General features: G+C 34.0%; 1 pseudogene; it reads right to left on the reverse strand.

Moving 5' to 3' along the window:
• LOC149542387 (cyclin-dependent kinase B1-2-like) overlaps nucleotides 1-19,029 on the reverse strand; it is a 94,068-nt pseudogene extending 75,039 nt beyond the window's left edge.
• Between the last annotated feature and the right edge of the window lie 2,993 nt (nucleotides 19,030-22,022).

Raw genomic sequence — 22,022 nt, forward strand, 5'->3', positions numbered from 1 at the left:
TTCCTTCATAGACGGAGATTACTATATTTGAGGAGTTTGAGGAATGAAATGTAAGAGGGAAAAACATTTTATCTAAAAAAGACTTGTTTTCAAATTTCATTCTACTATGACATATTGTGTTGCCATCAATGCCAAAGAAGGAGATTGTTGGATACAATTGTTCAATTGTGTGTTGTCTTTGATGTTACAAAAATGTCATATCAGTTATCAGATAGAGTCTACCAAGCTCAGATGGTCAACAAAGTGAATTGCAAAGTCTACTGATCATTTCTAGAGGTTACACTATGAAGTCAGTTTCTATCGAGCTTACTCAGGTGCTGAATGATTTTATGGTAGAAGATAGTTTCTACCGAGCTCATAAGGTCAACGAAGGAAAGTTAGTTGTTATCGAGTTCACTCGGTCTCCAAAGGATTTTGTAGATTTTGCAGTATTTACCGAGCTTCACTTGGTTAACACTGAAAATTATTTTTGGAGTAGTATTTACCAAGCAAGGTCAGCCAATGAAGGATTTCATTTTTTTTGGAAATAAAGTTTATTTGTTTCATGTAATGTTTAACCCCAATGCTATATTATTTATTGGTAAATGTAACTTGTAAATAAGCTGACTTGAAAATCTATAATGTATAAATAAAAGGTCAAGTTGTGATTTCAAATGTATGGATGAATGTATGAATGAGCAAGCATGCAAGTGAATTGATTGTGTGAAGAGGAAGTGTGAGAAAATTTTGAAGAAGGATCAAATATCCTTGAGAAGTAGCGAAGTTGTATTCAATCAGAGAGGATCTATTGAAGTAGAACAAAGATATGTATTAGAAAAGTTTAGTTGCATCTCATTCAGGTCACTTATTGTTAATTTCTCACCATTGTAGTAGTAATTCCTTAATCTCTTAACAGATTTGGTCTAACAGCCATTTTGTAAATCCTCTAACAAGGTGGACAATTCTACTAAATTTTTCTAAAGTCCTCTAGCAAGGCCACTCCTAATAGGGTGATTAAATCCTCTAACAAGGTCACACCTAACAGTTTGTTTTGTAACCTTTAACAGAGTTGGATCCTAATAGGGCTCACTTCAGAAAAGTGAAAATTTGTAGCTAGTTACTTGGTGGTTTTTTCTACATTGGGTTTCCACATTAAATTTGGTGTCTCTTGTGTCCATGTTATTTTCTTTTGCATGCATGTTTATAATTGTGAATGCTTAAAGATTAGTAATGAGTTAATATATAGTTCATCTACTGAGTTGCAACAATTTTCTGTATGGCTATTGAGTGATAGTAGTAATTAAATTTTAAGACATCTAAGGGATCTGTGGATTTCTTTTTGTGGTAATTGATTCAACCCCCTCACAGTTACTCCATCCATATTTCCAATAGTAATGTCTAAGACAGCCAAATAAAGTCCTTTCCTTGATATATATATATATACATATGTACATATAGATATGCACATATGTATATATATCTACATATATATATGTATGTATACATATATGTATGTATGTATAGATATATATATGTATGTATACATATATATATATGTAATGTATACATATATATATATGTAATATATATCTATACATATATATATACATACATATATATATATATATATACATACATACATATATATATGTATACATTTATATATATATATATATATATATATATATATATATATATATATATACATATATACATACATATCTATATCTATACATACACATATATATATACATATATATATATGTATGTATGCATATATATCAATGTGATATCTTCAACCCTAACATTCTAAATTATTATTTATATAAAACTACAACAAATCAAACCATTAGCTATGTAGTACCCAGATGTACCTAAAATTGGCATGGAGAAAATAAAATACCTAGATAAAGTACTACTGCCATTCATATATCAACCTGAAACGAAATGTTTACGAGACATCTCTTTATAGTCTCCATGTGAAAATGATAATCATGGCTCCATATGACCAAATTAAAGCAAAATGTGGCAAAATTCACAAATCTTAAGATAAAAAAAGACCAAGACTCAAGCCACTATCTATCTGAGTTAAGCACAAAACAAGTTCACACAAAATCATCAATCATCCAAGCCTCCATATTTGTTTCAAAATACTCGCCAAAATGCAGAGACAAATTCTTAAATAAAGGGCTAATATACCATAAAATCCCTTACTATGGATGTCACTCTCAGTTTATGTCTCAACTTACAAACCCTTCTATTTAGGCCCTCATAATTAGGGCTTCCTCAAACTATACCTTCCCCTAATCAATCCCCAATCAATGATTTTTTAAACAAGAACGTATCAACTCACCTATCCACCAATTACAACATGAAGCCAGGCAAGTTTGTGTATGCTCAAATGATGACTAGCAATTCTAGTTTAGGGTTGTAGTAGATGGGTTTCCAAATGCTCCAATGAAGTGCTCCAAGGATCAAGAATGTTGGAAATCCTCAAATTATCCGTGAATGATGCTTGACTGGTATGGCACTCAAGATAAATGCTCAGCTAACTTGCTGCTCAAGTGAAATGCTCAACTAACGTGCCACTTTTTTTTTTCTTTGTGTTTCCATGTTGGTCGCAATTGAGACCAACACAAAATAGAAAGCATTGGTCACAATTGCAACCAACACGAGCATGAATTTTTTTTAAAAAAATTTCCTTTATAATGATGACCACCCAAGCCATTTAAATTTATTGGTCAAAATTTTAGGTCAAAATGTAGGGTTAAATGTACTAGTGCTCATTTTGAGGCTACAATGTGTAGTTCTTAGCAAATTCAACAACTGATATAATAGTACCAATGAGAAAAGTCTCCTTACACATTCTAAATTTTTAATCCAACCATTGAGACCTGTTGGTGTTTTATTTTGATGTTAACAGTACTAAAACTACTAGGCGACAAAAGGCTTAGTACCTAGATATCAGTACATACACAACCTAAAGAATAGCCAATTCTCATTATCACTTGCATATGCAAAGTACTAGGGCCCAACTTCAACAAAACCTTAGATGGTTTTCTACTCTTTTGGCTCTGTAAAACCAGGGCGGGTGCACCCGGGGATGGTTCAAAGATGGAATAATTGTATGAGAATTATCCTTAGTTTCATTTTGATTCTCATCTCTAAATCCTCAAACATATAGGTAAATAACTGATAAACACATCCCTTGAACAGATATGGCCAAGAAATCTTCTATAGCCCTGCAGATTTTTCTAACAACAATGGCTAAATGAAGCTAAAACAATCCATGTAGGCAAGTGCTGGCCAACTTTGAAAATCTTACAGGAAAGATAATTGAAAATTGATTTTATGATGTATTTTGAAAAAATCTAGTTATAATATACTTCTCTTTTGGCTGAAATACTTTCGATCAGTGCCTAATCCATTGGGAATTCAGAGTCAAGTAAATTCTTAGATCTAATTTGTTGCCTTGCAACGAATTTTCATCAGCAATTCTTACCAGAATTTATCATTCAAAAATCCTTATTAACACCCAAGCAACCTCATCACATTCATCAAAGCCTTTACTTAATCCATTGAATTAATAGCAATAACAAATGGATGTACAGTCTTACTAAATTGCAATCAATTGCATAAGCTCTTACTCACACAACATCAAGGTAGCTAAGTATTAAAAAAGGAGACAAAATTCAGAGAAGAATAGATATGGGGACAGTTCATAATTTGTATTCATTTCCTTTGAAAATGGTATATCCTTTACAAAAGACCCAGAAAAACCTTCAGAGAAGAAGCACAGTTCTTTCTACATTCATCCATATCTCAGAAATTTTGACAGAAAAAGTATACTATAAATTTCTTTCCCAAAATGTTTGGACCAAAAACAGAACTAAGCACAATACTTAGTGAAAACCAAATTCGGACCCATCTTTAGCCTTGGGATCTCACTTAAATAATGTGAGATGCAACAAGCTTCAGGCTACAGAAGGTGACAGGTGTCCTTCTTTTGAAAAAACAAAAACAAGAATAACAGAAAGGTTGATTACAACAGCACTTCTTGGCGGGTCCCTTTCTGTTATGCTTCTTGGTTGTTATGATCTGCTCTCGCAATCATTCCTCATCTTTAGAGTACATACCCATAAGGTCTGTAAGTGATGTATCATCTTCTATTACATGCAAAATCACTTTAACCTGGGGATTTTCTATGTCATCATTGCTGACTACAAGAGTAACTATTACTCTTACATCTTCCTCGTCATCTTCTCCTGACATCTGTTCACTAAACTGATCTTTCCATCTGTTGAAAGTATCATCATCTGGCCAATCAAAACTTAGGGTTTCTCTTTGTATCTTTATTAAAGAATTGGCATTTTCTTCTAAATCATCAAATTCCTTTCTTATATCAGCATAATACAATTGTATTTTTACCAGCTCTTCATTTGTCTTTGCCCAAAACCAATAGCCAGTCTCACTGATGATGTTTGTTATTCTGTTATCGAATAATTCATCCATTTCCTTTTTCCATTTGTCTTTTTCCTTTACTGTATCAACAGATTCTAAGGCACAAGGAAATAGGGTGAATTTTTTAGCAAGATATCTTGAAAAATAGAGTATCAATTTCCTCTGTAAAGAATCTCTTTTATTTTCAAAATTATCTAATTGATTCAATAAATCAAAAATCCTCTCAACCTGATGATAAGGCATTTGAACTGTAGATATACAAATAATTGTAACATCATTATTTCTATGTCTCCACTTCTGTGCAAGAGAATCTAGTCCATTCTTTTCTTTATTTAACTCATCTATGAGGGTTACAATCCTTGTCAACTGGTCATAAAAATTTGACCATTGTATTTTATCCCTCAAGTATGTCACACCCTGCCTCCATTTCTCTTCCTGCTGATTTCTAAATTCTATCTGCCACTCATGTAATTTGGTTTTTTCTGCTTCAAATTCCTCTGCAGTATAGAATTGGGGTCTTTTAGGGGTGTCAGGTATCTCAATAATAGGGGTTTATCCCACAGATGACTGTGGGGGATATGCAATTCTTAATGTACTGGATTCTCCCACTTTTCTCTTTCCAAGTACCTTTTCTAATTGAGATACCCTGTTTTCTAACTCAATTCTCCTTTTTACCTCTTGATTATAGGCTTCCACCACTACTTCATATTTATTATGCATATCAATCATTTCCCTCTCTTCTCTCTCCGCAGTAGCCAGGGCAAATTTAGAATAATCCACATTCATGTGGGCTGCCTGTACATTTGAAGTGTCAGCAACTCTTCTTACAATGATATTCCCTGTTAATCCTGAATCATCAGGCTGTGATGAAGTAACTCTGGATCCTCTTCTCAGGGACCACATAACAAGGGCATCTTGATCATTGCTGAATGTTGTACCCAAGAATTCCTCTTTATTTGGATCCTAGAGCCCTAAATTATTTGAAACAGAATTAAAAATTAATGCGTCAACAATGTCCCAATTGGGAAATAATAAAACATTAGCATTTTTTACCATATGTCTTCCCTCATCAGGGGTTATATTTTGGAACTCTTGAACCATTTTTTCCTTTATTAGATTTTGAATGGAGGTCTCATCCATTTCTGGATGTTCTGCTCTCATATTATTGCACCTTTGCTCAAAAATGTGCATGTTTACTCTCCACGCAAACTGATGGAAAGCCCTAGATCTTACAAAATTGTTATCAGACAAAAAATGCTGACTGGCTTGTTCCAAAATAGGGTCCAATTCCCTTCCTCTGAAATCTGTTGTAGTTAATTCAAAACTTGGTACAGGGGGTTCCTGAGGGTTCCCTTCATCAATCTCTGCTTGTGTAACAAAAATTTCTCCTTGTGACCCCATTTGTTCGAATTGCTCATTGGTGAGCTGTTCTTCCTCAATTCTTATTGGGGTTTGAGAAGGTGAGCCACTTTCATCAGGAGATTCTTCCTCCCTTATTATTCTCCTTCTTTTGGGGGAAGGTTCAGGGGGTCTTTCTTCTAGGACAGTGCTGGAGGATCCAACAATCTGTTTTTCTTTATGCACAACGGGCACCTGCTGTCGGACAATAGTATATCCTGTTTTCTTCCGTACCACCAGTGGACCTATTCCAATGTTGGGGGTGAAACCCAATTTTCTCATAATTTCTTTGGCTTTATCTGGAAAAGAATTAATAAAATTTTGTTTCTTCTCATTCATTACTTCCATTATCTCAGAGAAATTACTCATGAGCTTATGTATTTTATCTGCATTGTTTGCAGCATTACTAAGAGGACTGAAATCTTTATCAAAACAATTAATGAATTCCAAAACTTTTGAATAGACTCTCCATTTTTCTTTCTTTATTTCTTTCTCATGGAGAGAATATTCATTTCTTATTATATCTTCAGGAAAATAGAATTCATGCTGAACTGGACGAAGCTTGATTCTCAATCTAAGGGCAGAGTTAAAGAAACCTTCTGTATCACAAAAACGAGAGTGAGACACTGCCATTTTGTATTGATCCAAAAATTTATGGAGAAAGACCCACCCTTCTTTAGTTATCACAAACTGGTGGGCTATAGTACAAGTAGGAAAAATTGATCCTGTCCCCCTTTTGTGCAAAAAGGCCTCCTCCACTCCTCCCAACTGCCACAAAAATTCAGCTATCCCTACCTTTAAAGGTACCTGATAGGGTAACACATGGGGTGTTCCTTTGAAACCATAGACCCTGATGACCGTTGAGACTGAATATGGGATAATATCTCCCCAATTATGTGAAACTTTTAGATTATGGGTTTTGTCCATAGGCCTGACAAGGTGCATTAATGCCTTAGGGATTCTGGGATTATCACTCAATAAGAGGCACCTTAGTTTGGAGGCAAAGTGCCTATCAAATCTAACGAAGCTAGCATTTTCTGCTTCCCAGGTCATGTCTGCACTCCATAATTGGACTGGTAGTGCTTCCCCTTCTTGGTCTCTATTTAAAACCATTTCTTTACTAAAATAAGTGACCCCTTTAAAAAGAAACATATGCATCAGTAAGGAATACTGACCCCAAACCTTTTCCACCTTGCCCTGTGCAATCCCCACCAATCCATGATGGATCTCATTTGCCAAGTAAGATGCAAAATCAAAAATTATTTCCACACCAAAAGAAGAGATTTGGGTGATCATATACATGAAGCTCACCGGAATAAAATCTTCTTCACCCTCTCCGAAGACTCTGCACAGGGTCCTATATATCTCCACTGCCCTGGCATTAAAACATGATTTCTTGAAGGGCTCTTTAGAAGATGATGTTATGGTTGGGAGGCCTCCAATTCAGCCTATGTGGGCTTTCAATGCACCCTGTCTACCTACATCCCTCTTGGATATATATTCTTTTTCTAAATCTATCAGATTAATGGGCACATGATACATGGTGAGGGGTCCCAGATTGAAAACCTTCCTAATCTCCTCGGGACTGATGGTAACTAAAGCCTCACCATCTATTCTTCTCACTACCTTAGTGGCTTGGTCATAGTTTTTTGCTATGGCTTCAAGCAGGTCAAAATCCATAAACACGCTGGGGACAACAAGCTTCCCAAGATCAAAATTCCAAATGTTGGCATGAGGGGCATATAACTTTCTCTCTGCAAACCATTTCTTGAATAAACTCAAACCATTTTGAGCAGTTTGAGCATCCCGGACCCAATTACCCTTATCATACAATCCATCAGCTACCCTAAGCCTAGGGTCGAGTGAGGTTAACCTCTTAACTTGCACCGTTTCTACAGTAGATTCAGGAAGTAACTCAAGCAAATCATCATGCACATTTCTATCCAGGTAGTTTACTGCTCCTGTAAATCCCTTCTTAGGAGGCATCTTGGGCTATCCTTTTTAAAACTTAAAAGCTCACAAAGATGATGGCAGTTTTACTTACTTGAATTCTGTCTCAATTCTCTTTTGTATTCCTGCAAAATTTCAGCGAACAGATAACTTGACAATTTTTTATCAACCTTGGCACGCTTTTCTTTCAGTAATAGCTTCTGCACAAGAATGGCTTCAAATGTTTTCTCGCGTGAAATGAAACTGATGCAATCTCTCTGTATTATACTCTGTTTTTCCTCACGGACGAAGCTTTCTTGTCTAATTAATACAGAGAGTGGCACTACATTTTTTATTTAAAACTGCGTCGTTGATCTTCAAAGATCCTACGATCATGCGGTACAAAGAGAACAACTAGGAGTTATATTTTCCATGTCAGTTATTTTACCCAATGAGAGCTTGCCACGTACATAATTCTTTCTTTTGATGGCGCTTACCTTTAGACCCACTGACGACGGAGAACACGTGTCAGCATGTCGCTATTTCGTTATGCATAAAGAACTAGCACCTTGTCATAACGAGGCGGCGACAACCGTTGATCGGATCAAGAAATGATTGAAAGATACGCTACAGGACTTCTTAAGAAAGAAGGTGGTGGGCCCAACTCGCTATGTCGCTGTAATTATCTTCCTTGCAACTCTTCATAGTGAGGTAGCAAGCTCCATTGATTCACTTCAAGCTGACGTTCCAGATTTATTGTACATTTAGTCAGGTAGGTATTAATGAGAATCGGATCTCTGCATAGCTGGCACATGTCAAAATTTATCACAGTCATCTGTCATTACACGTCATCAAAGATCTTGCCGATCTTTTGCCATTTTACGGGGCCTCGCTAACTCGCTAACGGTGAAGCACCTCAATTTTCCGATAGCGAGGTAGCGAGCTTCGGCACTTAAAAGGATTCCGTGCCGGAAAAAAGCAAGGGGTACCCAGTAATTACTTCTGTTAATTAAAACTGATTCTGACAATGGTATTTATGACTGGTCATGCCACCTGGTGTAATTATGATACAAGCAAGATGCAATGTCATCATTTTTATATTTTCATGTGGCCTCGCTACTTCGCTAATGGTGAAGTGCTTGAATTTTTCGATAGCGAGGTGGCATAACTTTCAGAAAGATCAACATTCTAGCTCCGATGTCAAATATTCTTGTGGGTCCCTCTCCCCCTTTTTTATGGCGAATTGCAAAGTGTACCTGCACAATAAAGCATTTAATAAGCAAATCTCTGATCGCCGCACCTTCACTTCATGGTCCCACCGCTTAAAAACTCAACACTCGCTATCTCGCTATACTTAATGAGCATGCAACTCTCAATAGCGAGGTAACGCCAGCGGTAGATCTAATCGGATCTGACGGTTGGGACAAATAGGAAGAAAGGTAACCCGGGAGAAAGGAAAAGGAATACGAAAGCATATTCGCTTCTTTTGAAATTTGAAAATTTCGCGCCCGACCATTTATGAATAGGGATGAATATAGGGCTTATATGGCGATTATTTCTTATAGATGTTTTATCCAAAACCCTATGCTTCACTTAGACATAGAACATCTGACTTTTCTATGGTTTAACTAAAAAAAAATTTTACTGCAGAAAAAGTCAGACCAACAAGACCTATGACTATGTCTTGCATACTTGTAGAAAAGATTTGTCTTGAAATCTTAAATAAAACTAGCCACCCTGATTTCTTTTACAAGAAATTCACATCTAGAGCCCTCACCCCCACTCTTCAATGTGTATTTCACCATTTCATATACCATTTTTTTTACTATTGTCTTCCCAAGATCTTGTTCACACCCCTCATGGAATCATGTGTGAAACTTGGATAAGCTACCACATTTTGAACACTTTTTATTTAAGAAAGTATTTCTATAAAAGAAACAACCATCAACAACGCAACATAAAAATTGATTTAGTGAGTCTCTTCATGATTTTGGAAGCCCACTAGCACCACAATTCTCCAACATTTCTTTACTATGCAAAGTAGATTAGATGGAATGTAATAGTTTATGGTGCATAGAAAACTCGACATGATATTTACAAAAACATTTATTTTGAATTTTAAGTGGCACACAATAAAATGGCTTCAAAAATTTGAAATCCCTTTTTGATGTACGTAATCTTGGATGACTCTCTCTAAATTTTTTGAACAACATAGTTTGACTTACCTCCAAATAATGTTTAGGATGTGTCATACAGTCTTTGATGCCAATTCTCAACTTGAACATCTTTAGCATTTGGCGATACTCTAGAGCTAGAGTGCCAAAATTGTGTAATTTTTTCCTTCACATCATCGGATAGATTCTTATCAAAATGTGGAAGTCTCCCACCAAAATCCCATATTTCATTTTGAAGAGGATCATCAATTCTCCCTTGTCTACTAAGTGCTCTTCTCAAAGTAGTATGATTTGGGTTCAAGTCAATACAAGTTTGTCTCATATATCTACCCTTTCTCAAATGATGACTTACCAAAGAGGTTGTAATAACCCTTCAAGAAGCTCGCTTATCCTTCTCCCTACTATTTTTCTCAGTGCTATTGAGAGCACTAAAAAGATTCTTCACAATAATGGCATTTCTTTCCAATTTTTTATTGTCACGAACCTTCAAATTGGGAAGCATAGGTCTCATCTTTTGCATCTTTAATAAGTGCATAAAAATTTGACATTGCTCCACCATTGTCTTATTGTTGAAAAACATCTTATATAGTCTTAAAGCCCATAACTGAATGGTTCTTTGTATTATTTTTCTTCCAAATTGGTAATCATTGTTTTATCAATTTCAATTATCCATTTTGGTGTTCTAGGACTTTCATGTCAATTATAAATAGGAGATATATAACATTCATGTGTATTGTCACTTTTGACATGGTCAATCATGCAATTTACATTATGAATTGGTAAAATTTCATTATTTAAATTCTCAATCCCAACACTATCATTATCAATTGGTACATTTACATTCCCCAATTTTACATATTCATTATCTAACTCTATGATCTCATCCTTAATCAATACATCGTCAACTTGACTCGCATTTAACATACCTCGTCTCTTCCTTCGGTGATTTATCTTGTCCCTTTCCCTGTATGTTGCAATGCCTTCATTCAATACTTTCCTTTCGTGTTTAACCTTTCGATAACTGCTGCTCCCCATTCATAAAACAATATCAATTACCTAATCATACATTATAGAACCTTTTTTGATCGTATGGCCCCCAAGAAATCATTTTTCTACAAATACATGAAAATGGCCCTTGAAAAATGTGATTGTCAAGTCTGCAATGAAAGAGAATCTTTTGGAAAAAGAATGTCAATATTTCAGGAACCCAATCCCATATTGGGTATCCGATCCCAAATTCGATATCAGATACTCAATATGATATCGGGTACCGAAAATGGATGCCCAAATTTTGGAGGGAAGTCAAAATTTGGCAAGTGTGGGCAATGTGAACAAATTTGTACATTATTATATATTAGTATTTTATTAAATATAATATTTCTATATAATAATAATTATTAATATTATTATTATGATTATTATTAATATTATTATTAGTATTATGATTTTTACTATTATTATTATTATTATATTTGATATTATTATTATTACTATTATTATTAATATTATTATTATTACCTATAAATATAATATATTAATATATATATATATGATTATTATTATTATATTTAATAGGATATTATATATGATTCGACTGAATGGGTCAAAAGGGGTCATAGGATAACTTATGACCCCTTTTGATACATTTCATGACAACATATATCCCTGGGGGTCCTAAGACCATTAGGGACCTATTTGGTTGGTTTGAATGTGTCAAAAGGTGTCATAAAATAACTGATGACCCCTTTTGATGCATTTCATGACAACATATGTCCCTAGGGGCCTTAGGACCCCTAGGGACCTATTTGGTTGGTTCGAAAGTGTTTAAAGGGATCATAGGTTATCCTATGACCCCTTTCAACACATTTGATGACAGCATATGTCCCTAAGGGCCTTAGGACCCTAGGGACCTATTTGGTTGCTTCGAACGCATTGAAAGGGGTCATAGGATAACCTATGACCCCTTTTGATGCATTTCATGACAAAATATGTCCCTAGGGGCCCTAGGACCCCTAGGATACCTATTTGGTTGGTTCAAATGCATCGAAAGGGTTTGATGCATTTCATGATAACATATGCCCCTAGAGGCCATAAGATCCTTAGGGACCTATTTGGTTAGTTTGAATGCATCAAAAAGGGTTATAGGTTGACCTCTTTTGATGCATTTCATGACAACATATGTCCCCAGGGGCCCTAGGACCCCTAGGGGTCTATTTGGTTGGTTCAAATGCATCAAAAGGGGTCGCATTTCATGACAACATATGTCCCTAGGGGTCCTAGAACCCATAGGGACCTATTTTATTGGTTTGAATGCATCAAAAGGGGTCATAGGATATCCTATGACCCATTTCGATGCATTTCACGACAACATATGTCCCTAGGGGTCCTAGGGACCTTAGGGACCAATTTGGTTCATTTAAATGCATTGAAAGGGGTCATGGGTTATTCGACACATTTCATGACAACATATGTCCTTAGGGGCCTTGGGCCACTAGGGACTTATTTGGTTTGTTCATGTGCATCGAAAGGGGTCATAGTTTATCCTATGACCCCTTTCGATGCATTTCATGACAACATATGTCCTTAGCAGCCCTAGGACCCTTAGGGGCCTATTTGGTAAGTTTAAATGTGTCAAAAAGGGTCATAGGATATCATATGACCTCTTTTGATAAATTTCATGAAAGCATATGTCTCTAGAGGCCCTATGACCCTTAGGGACCTATTCGGTTTGTTTGAATGCATTGAAAGGGGTGATAGGATATCCTATGACCCCTTTCGATGCATTTCATGATAACATGTCCCTAGGGGCCCTAGGATCCCTAGGGACTTATTTGGTTAGTTCAAATGTGTTGAAAGGGGTTATAGGATAACCTATGACCCCTTTTGATGCATTTCATGACAATATATGTCCCTAGGGCCATAGGAACCCTAGGGACCTATTTGGTTGGTTCAAATGTGTCGAATATCCTATGACCCCTTTCAACACATTTCATGACAACAAATGTCCTTAGAGGCCCTAGGACCCCTAGGGACATATTTGGTTGGTTTGAATGCATCAAAAGGGGTCATAGGATAACCTATGACCCTTTTTGATGTATTTCATGACAACATATGTCCCTAGCAACCATAGAAAACCTAGGGACCTATTTGGTTTGTTCAAATGTGTCAAAAGAGGGAATAGGTTATCATATCACCCCTTTCAATGCATTTCATGCCAACATATGTCCCTAGAAGCCTTAGGACCCCTAGGGGCCTATTTGGTTGGGTAAAATACATCGAAATGGGTCGTAAGTTATCCTATGACCTCTTTTAATGCATTTCATGACAACATATGTCCCTAAGGGCCCTAGGACTCCTAGGGACATATTTGGTTGGTTTGAATGTATTGAAAGTGGTCATAGGTTTTGATGAAATGAGTCAAAATGTTTCATAGGTTATCCTCTAACCCCTTTCAATGCATTTCATGACAACATATGTCCCTAGGGGCCTTACAACCCCTGGGCACCTATTTGGTTGGTTTGAATGTGTCAAAACCTATGACCAATTTTGATGCATTTCATAACATCATATGTCCCTAGGGGCCCTAGGAACCCTAAGTTCCTATTTGGTTGGTTCAAATGTGTCAACCCCTTTTGATGCATTTCATGAAAACATATGTCCCTAGAGGCCCTAGGATCTCTAGGGATCTATTTGGTTGGTTTGAATGCATCCCTTTCGATGCATTTCATGACAATATTATATTTAATAATAATAATCATATAATATTACTATATTATATTTACTAATAATAATATTTATTACTACATTATGTTTGATAATAATAATCATAATAATTATTATATATTAATTACTATATTATATTTAATAATAATAATCATAGTAATCATATATATTACTATACATAATAATAATTTAATATTACTATATATAATAATAATAATCATATATAATAATAGTTAATAATAATAATGCTCACACTTCTCAAATTTGGTTTCCCTCCAAAATTTCTAAAATTTCCAAAATTTGGGTTGAGCTAGGAATGTTTGAAAGAATCTTGGCTGTAACTTTTTGGGTACCCAATTTCATATCGAGTACTCAACTAGGCTTGGTATTTAAAAAACCTATTTGGTCAACTCAAAAAATGTGTTTGAGAAAGGTTTCACTGACATTCAGACTTTGCGTAGCCATTTGACAATATTAGTTTCATCAAAATTCTATGAAACGAAAAGGGTTTTTTTTATAACACTCTCAAGATTCCATCAATATAATTATTGTCAAATTATGAGTTCGATAAGTATTTATTAGCTAATTTTTAATGAAGATGTCTATAAAGTGTTGATTGACATACTAATTAAATATAACTTTCAAATGGTATAAGATTTTTTGAATCCATAAGTTGTGTCACATTCTATGCTTCTCCTAGTATAAGTAAAAAAATAAAATTAATTTGGTAAAGTATTCAATTAGTTAAAGTGGTCAAACAAGAGAGTTTTTTATTTTGGAAAAGTTATAATAGAAAATTCATATTTAATTATTTATCTGGAATAAAAATGTCCAAAAATATGTGTCACATCCGATCATGACGCTACTTTTTTTTATTTATAATTATACTAAAAAATATTATCATTTGATTTTGATTAAGGTGCTCAGACATACACCACTAGTAAATCTAGCCCTAAATTCTGATGAGAAAAGGTCAAAATTTTAACCACAATTGGCCGAGTAGATGACTAAAACTATCGTTAATCTTTTTTAGTCAATTTTTCATCACAGTCATTATTTGTCAAATTTTTTACTTTAAAAAGGTTGACTTATCGACGAGAGGTTCATCAATTTTCTTAGTCTAGCCTGAACTCTTATTTCCTCATTTGCGTCCATTGTTGGTCAAAATTTTGACCAACACCCCTTGAATTTTTTGATGGTGAAGCTAAACCTTTGACGAAAAAAATGACCAATTGTCATCAAAATTTGTGACCATTTTTGGTCAAAATTGTGACCAAGACCCCTTCAATCTTCTACGTTGGTGTGATACCATGGACGGTACAATCAACCAACTCTCATTGAAATGTGTGACCTTTGTTGGTCAAAATTTTGACCAACACCCCTTAATTTTCTATGGTGGTACCATACATTCGATGGCAAAGGGAAGACATGTTCATCTAAATTAAGACCAACACTTGGTAGAAATTTAGACGGGCTATGCCAATTATTGCAAAAGCTTTGCACTCATAAGAGCCTTCTAAACTGCACAAAATTTGATTCTAAAGAATAATTGCTCAGTGTGAGACTTAGGGTATCATGCACATTTCTACCTCCACACCATTGTTTCATACATCACATGATTTATTTCATACAAAATAATGGGAAGGAGGAAGAAATGTGCACGGTATCCTAAGTCTCCACTGAGCAATTATGATTTACAATCAAATTTTTTGTAATTTAAAAGGCTCCTGCAAATTGATAATTTTTTGCATAATTTATGTTCTTTCGTTATTATGGATATTCTCTATTTTTAGTTGTCAATTAAAGAAGTATCATATAGATTCTTATTCTATAGCAGATAGTAAAACACACTAATTATATAAAATCCACATTAAAGAAACATTAGCAAAAGAAAAGGAGTGCTCTAAGTCATCAGTTCTCACTGCTACAAAGACAACATCTCTAGCAATGAGTGCCAAAATTTCAGCACAAGAGACCACCCTAGGGCAATGCTGCTCCAGTAGAGCCTTGGCCTTATCTATCAAACCAAATCCTCTCACAGACTGATTTGTAATTGTGATAAAAGAAGTTGAGTTTAGACATGTCAAGCACATTTCAAATCTTTTTCTTGCGAATATAATTGATGGATACTATCATCGATCAATTATCTTCACAAGAAAAATATTTGAAATGAGTTTGCACGTGTCTAAACTCAACTTCTTGTATGTTTATGGTTCATATGCAATTGTTTGGACTAGTTTGTTGAGATTTTCCTTGAGTAAACAAAAACATACTCAAGGAAACTCTCACCAAACTAGTCCAAACATTTTCTTATGAAATTTAAATGTACAAGAAGTTGAGTTTAGACACGTGCAAGCTCATTCCAAATCTTTTTCTTGGGAAGATAATTGACCAACTTTGCATTAAATTTGTGCATTATAATGGCCCTAGTGACCAAACTTGGTTCAAGACTTTATTTTGTGATTCCTAATGGATCTAAACATGAAAAATAATCGTGCTAACACCTATTCCTAAGTTATGGGATCATTTATGACCAATAGCTAGCTAGGGGTGTATAAACTGCCAATCCTAGAACTATGGTCTTACAATGTGATCCAAAGACAAAACTAATGTTCCTAAGCATGATTAGAGGTCCTAATGACCTTAGTGAACTCCTTGATTACATGATGGTGGAGTGGGTGCTCCTGCACCAAGGAGTTTTTGCTATCATGATATCATAGCCAAATATCTACTTCAAATTGGCATCAGTTTAGAGTATAGCTCATATAAATCCTTCTTCAAATTTTACATGTCTACTCACACAAGGTCCACATGGAGAAAGTAAGCTCTAGAAGTCCATGAACCTTGTTCTTACTTATCTCCATACTCTCAATAGAAGATGGAAGACAAATTGATAGCAAAGATGTAGCAACATTTGGAGAAACATTATCAATGGATATAGGCTATAAGCATGAATCTAGATTAGAATGTCACATAATATCATATAAACAACAAAAACACCATAAAATTGTAATCATAGCATCATGATCATACCATCACATCATCATATGCTTCAAGTTCAACATCAAAATAATAAAATGCCAAATGATAAATCATAACATCAAGTTCAAGTAAAGGAAATAGAGCCTATATAACCATATTTATTTGTCATACCCTTTTTGCAAGGAACTCAAAAATTATTCAAATTAAACAAGTATGAACTATAAGAGACTAAGAAAAAAGGAAAAGGTGTTATCTCACTAGGATGATAGTAATAATGAGACAAAGAACCATGAAGACTAAATCCAAGGAGACTAGATCTGAACATCCAAGTTCATTGAAATTCAAAATTTGGTTTGCCTTCATAGCACTATCAAGTCAACAACATGACCATTATTTTGTGTCTAGAGTGTCATTGATGTTTTTAAATGTAGAATGAAATGGTTGTAAGTATGCATTTCTACCACATGCAAATGATTTTGAGATACAGACCTATTCAATCCAATCTCCCAAGGAATAGACAACACCACTTGTCGCCATCTTTGTCAAAATAGGATTTGTCATAAAGAAATGTTAGAATAGTTACTAAAATGGTCATAAATTATGTTCTTATAGTAAAAGAATACTTTGGCTTAAGAAAAAAACTACACAATATTAAAACATGACATTGTTCTTTAAAAACTAAAAATGTACCTATAACAAAGAACTTCATTTGGACTTACTAATTGGTTGTCACTATTAACTATAAGCTTATCTTTAAAGTTTGAGCTTCACTTGGTTTTGAGTATAGTTTAATATTCTCTACTAAACAAGGCCAACCACATGAAGGTGGAAGCTCAGATAGCCCCTCTCCCCCCCCCCCCAAAAAAAATCACTCTAAATTCCCCATCAACATTTAATAACATTCATTCATTCATCCATTTTTGGAATATAAAATTCAATCATTATAATCACATGATAACATTCATTAACACATAAAATTCATTAACACAAAATTTATTAACACACAACATTCATGAATAATTCATTAACACATAAAATTCATTAACACAAAATTTATTAACACACAACATTCATGAATAATTCATTAACACATAAAATTCATTAACACACAAAAGTCATTTCTTTTTGGGTTTCTTGCTTTTTTTTTCATGAAATTTATAAGAGGTATATAAATGCCCTTGTCATCCCCCTCCTCTACTGGTTCTAATTACAATGCATGTGTCCTCCTCATCAGTTTAGGAACATGAGGCTACTACACCAAAGGGGGGTTCATTGCAATAACAAGTACTTCATGAGTTAAGTTCACACCATTTTATATTAGTGAATTACGAGATTTTATTTAAGTAAAAGAACTATAAATCAAAAAATTAATTTAAAAGAACAAAACATAGATTTTCTTTACCTGAATGTGTGACATGATCTACCTGTTGATCAGTCTGAACATCCTCCAACACTCGTTCAACACGACATGATTCTATATCCTCTAAAATATACACAAAAAGGTTACACCAAGTTCAATTAAAGATGTTAAATTGTATTAATAATTACATAATTAGTTTTATATAGAAAATAATCACCTCCATGGATAGTACGATGCACATTAGGGGCTTCATGATGCAATGTATGATCTATGTCATGATTAATAGGTTGCATTGCAATATCATGCACATTATTATTAAATACTTTTTTTTTTAAAGAGGGGTAAATTCTTTGACCTAGAGCTATGAACCAGTGAGGTCACAAATGAGGGACCTCATCCCCATTAGATTTGAACCTTGATAGCAAGGATAACAACTCAACAAATTAACCATCACAACATGCCAGTATTGGCATCAAATAGATTGTTGCTCACGTATTCAATAACTAATATATTTTTTGGCATATTTACTTGTGCACATGATGTAGGAGACTATTTGGTTGGGTCATTGGAAGCTTGTTGTAGGCATTCAGCCACAATTGCATAGCCTTGCTTGAAGGGAATTCTTTTGTGTTCTTTCATGGTCTCTAGATTAAAATCAGAGCCCTGTATTTGTTTATTAATTAACAAAATTATTTGCATTTTATAAATAATTTTTCTCTGCAATTCATTTACTACTACTTACAACTCTTGCTTTGATTTTAGAATATCCCCCAGAGCCAAGTCTATGCTACCCAATCTTTTCTAGCTTGGCTTTTGTTGCCTTTGATGTGGCCTGCAACCTATGAAAATTTTAAAATATGTTAGATGATATAGATATAAAGATCAATACTAATTAGTGCATTATTACATTAATGTACTAGTAGTTAATACTATTGCATACCTTCTCACATTTGATGGTGTAATTCCTCTTTGAGCATCCCCTTTCTCCTTTGTATCCAAAATGAACTCATTCCATTCCCTCATTGCAATAAAGGGAGAATGACCGCACTTTGAGTTTTGGATGAAACTCTTTCTATATGAGTCCCTCGCAATCTTAAGATGTTTGCAAGCTTTTTCTAAAATTTTCTTCTCATCAAAAATATTATTACCAAACTCATGCTCTAAATCTTTGATGAGCTGATATTTCAAATTTTTTTCTTGCAATTTCCACCTTTTAAGAGAAAACACAAAATTGTTAGATATAGCTAGTAAAAGAAAAGACCCGAATGAAAGGAAAAATGTCACACCAATAAATGATATGAAAAAAAATAGTGGGATAAAATTAGTTCACTTATGATGTTCCACCTTGTATGCATGGTGGGCTTGAATATTTTTAGTGTGAGGTAATAAAGCTTCTTATAAAATGTATCGTTTCCTGCAAAAAATGTCATGGGATAATCAATCCAAAGCTTCTTATGAATAGGTAAATGCATATTACAATATAAAAAATAATTATTTAAGTAACTAGAATCTTAGGACATTTTAAAGGCATCAATTCATCATCGTTAATAAACAACGATGTCTGCATAGCTCCCATGCTAGAAACATGGGTAGCTCTAGGAAATGATGGTGAATTATCACCAATACATGCACTACGATCTATATCTAGTGTAGCAGACGGTGCATCTCCTACCAAAAAAAAAATAATCCACTATGTGATGCACCCAAGATTAAAGTACAAATTATCAACTCATAATTAACACAAAACCAAATATAGCAAAACAAAGATTTACCAGCTAGATGTCCCCTTGTTGCTAACATTGCACTCAAAAATCTTGTATGGACATCTGCCAACCTCCTAGGAATCTCCTACACTTGATGACCTGAACAATACATTGTTAGTCAACACATTCTAAAATAATAAAAGTGAGAGTTAACTTAAGAAGTTTTTGAATGTTTGAAATAAAAAAATTCTTTTTAACTTGTCAACTAAAAAATTATTTTACCAATGGCAGTCAAAGCTCTACTAGTACTGGCCTCACTGCATTGTCCTTGACCAAGTTCTAGATCAGTTGCCAAAAAATCCTATAACAAGAACACATATTACATATTTTACTTCACAACATAAAAGATTATAAAATATAAATCTTTATTGAACTTTTGTTATAACTAAAGATTCATTACTACTTCATAACGACAAGCTTGTGCTCTCAAATTAGATAGCCTCTTCATCATCTCCTTTGATGGAATATTTGCTTCATCCAAAAGTCTAATTATTTCTAAATTTATTTTTTTATTTTTTTAATCAACATAATTGTTACATTAGGTGTTTCTACAATATCATCATTAGAAAGGGTAGCTATTGGCTCCGTACTTACTGTAGGTGCTTTTCCCCTATCCTGAACATCAAATAGTGAGAAGAATATTAGTAAAACTATCATAGAAACTCAAAAACTATAAATAAAATAACATAATAATATAAAAATTTTCAACTATCTAATTTGTACAATTTCAATAAGCTTTAACCTTGCTAAAGAATGGGCGGGAGTAGCATCCTCACGGCCTCTATCATGTGTGGGATCCATATCATCCTATCAAAAAGATTAAACATAAAAACTTCCACTAACTAAAAGCAATAGATAGCAAAAAAAAATTATTAATAAAATGGTATATAGTACTTACAACCCTCATGATAGTAACTTTTTTTGTATCTATATGATTTAAATGGTAATCTATTAGTAGTTCTTCCCCTACACTTATTGATTTTATTGCACAAACAAACACTTCATTCCCCTCACGCTTCTCAAATATGCAATTGTGTTATTTACTAGTTGAGGAAGGTCACGTACTAATTATAAAACTTGCAATATTACCTATTTCTTTTGGTCTCCCATCAATGTACGTAGAAAATCTTTTACTTTGATAATTTTCTTTCCATTGTATATAATTAGCTGATAGTGCATACCTACGCATACTTTTTTTTTCTCAAACAATCTGCATCCAATCATTGTAATTGTAACATGGATCGACATACTTGAACAATTTGACAACTTTTTTGTAACATACCTTTATCCCATCCATGGAAAATAGGCCTAAACCATGTAATGAGGATGGAGCAATGTGATATATCCTTTCATTAATATAGAAATCAATGTTAATTGGAGGTAGCTCATTGGGTACCCATTCTTTCTCAATGTGTGTGTACCGAAAGGGCACTTGGATGTCACCTTTGGTCTCATCATCATAAGAACATGACCACCCATTAGCAAAGAAAAATTACATATGTTTATCAATTTTTTTTCTAATCTTTTGACCTCTAGTTGATCTCTCTATTTTAGTTGTATTACATGTAGAGCTTTCATCTACCATTTCCTTATTTTCCTCATTCGGTGTAGATAGATCTAACAAGTACCTATTTGGTGGGTCTTGCAATCCATCAAATAAAAATTTGATAATATTTAAATAATATATATAGAATAATCAAGTCGTGACTCATATGTGCAGTTCTTATTTGTCTATATGTGAGAGATATAAAATGTAGTAAGTTGAAAGTGATTATACAATTATATTTCTATACGGACCTTCTTTGTCTATATATACATTATATGATTATATAATTTTTCTATTTATAACATACGTGCTCAATGATAAACAAGTAGAACATAAGAAAATTATGTCTATTTATTGACTTATACCTAATAATCCATGTCACTGTGCACGATCCACACCAAAGAGGTCAAATTTCCTAAATATGTTAATCATTTATCTTAAGTTAGCTAAAAATTGCATGATACATGTATGCTAGAAATAACTTAGAAGCCAACATGAGTAATATGCAACATTGTAAACATGAAAAAATTTACCTTATATATGGAATGCAAGATCATCAATAGAAGGGGTGACAATGTCTATAATCAATTGCCTATTTGCAAAAAGGGCGATAATCAGACACAATATAAACATTGGTAATTATAAATAACATATGTTGTAATCATTAGAATTAAACACAATAAATATGTAATCAAATTTCTTGCATA

The sequence above is a fragment of the Cupressus sempervirens genome, chromosome 8 (genome assembly GCF_028749045.1).
Source record: "Cupressus sempervirens isolate cs-2001-9-10 chromosome 8, ASM2874904v1, whole genome shotgun sequence".
NCBI classification, from domain to species: Eukaryota; Viridiplantae; Streptophyta; class Pinopsida; order Cupressales; family Cupressaceae; genus Cupressus; species Cupressus sempervirens.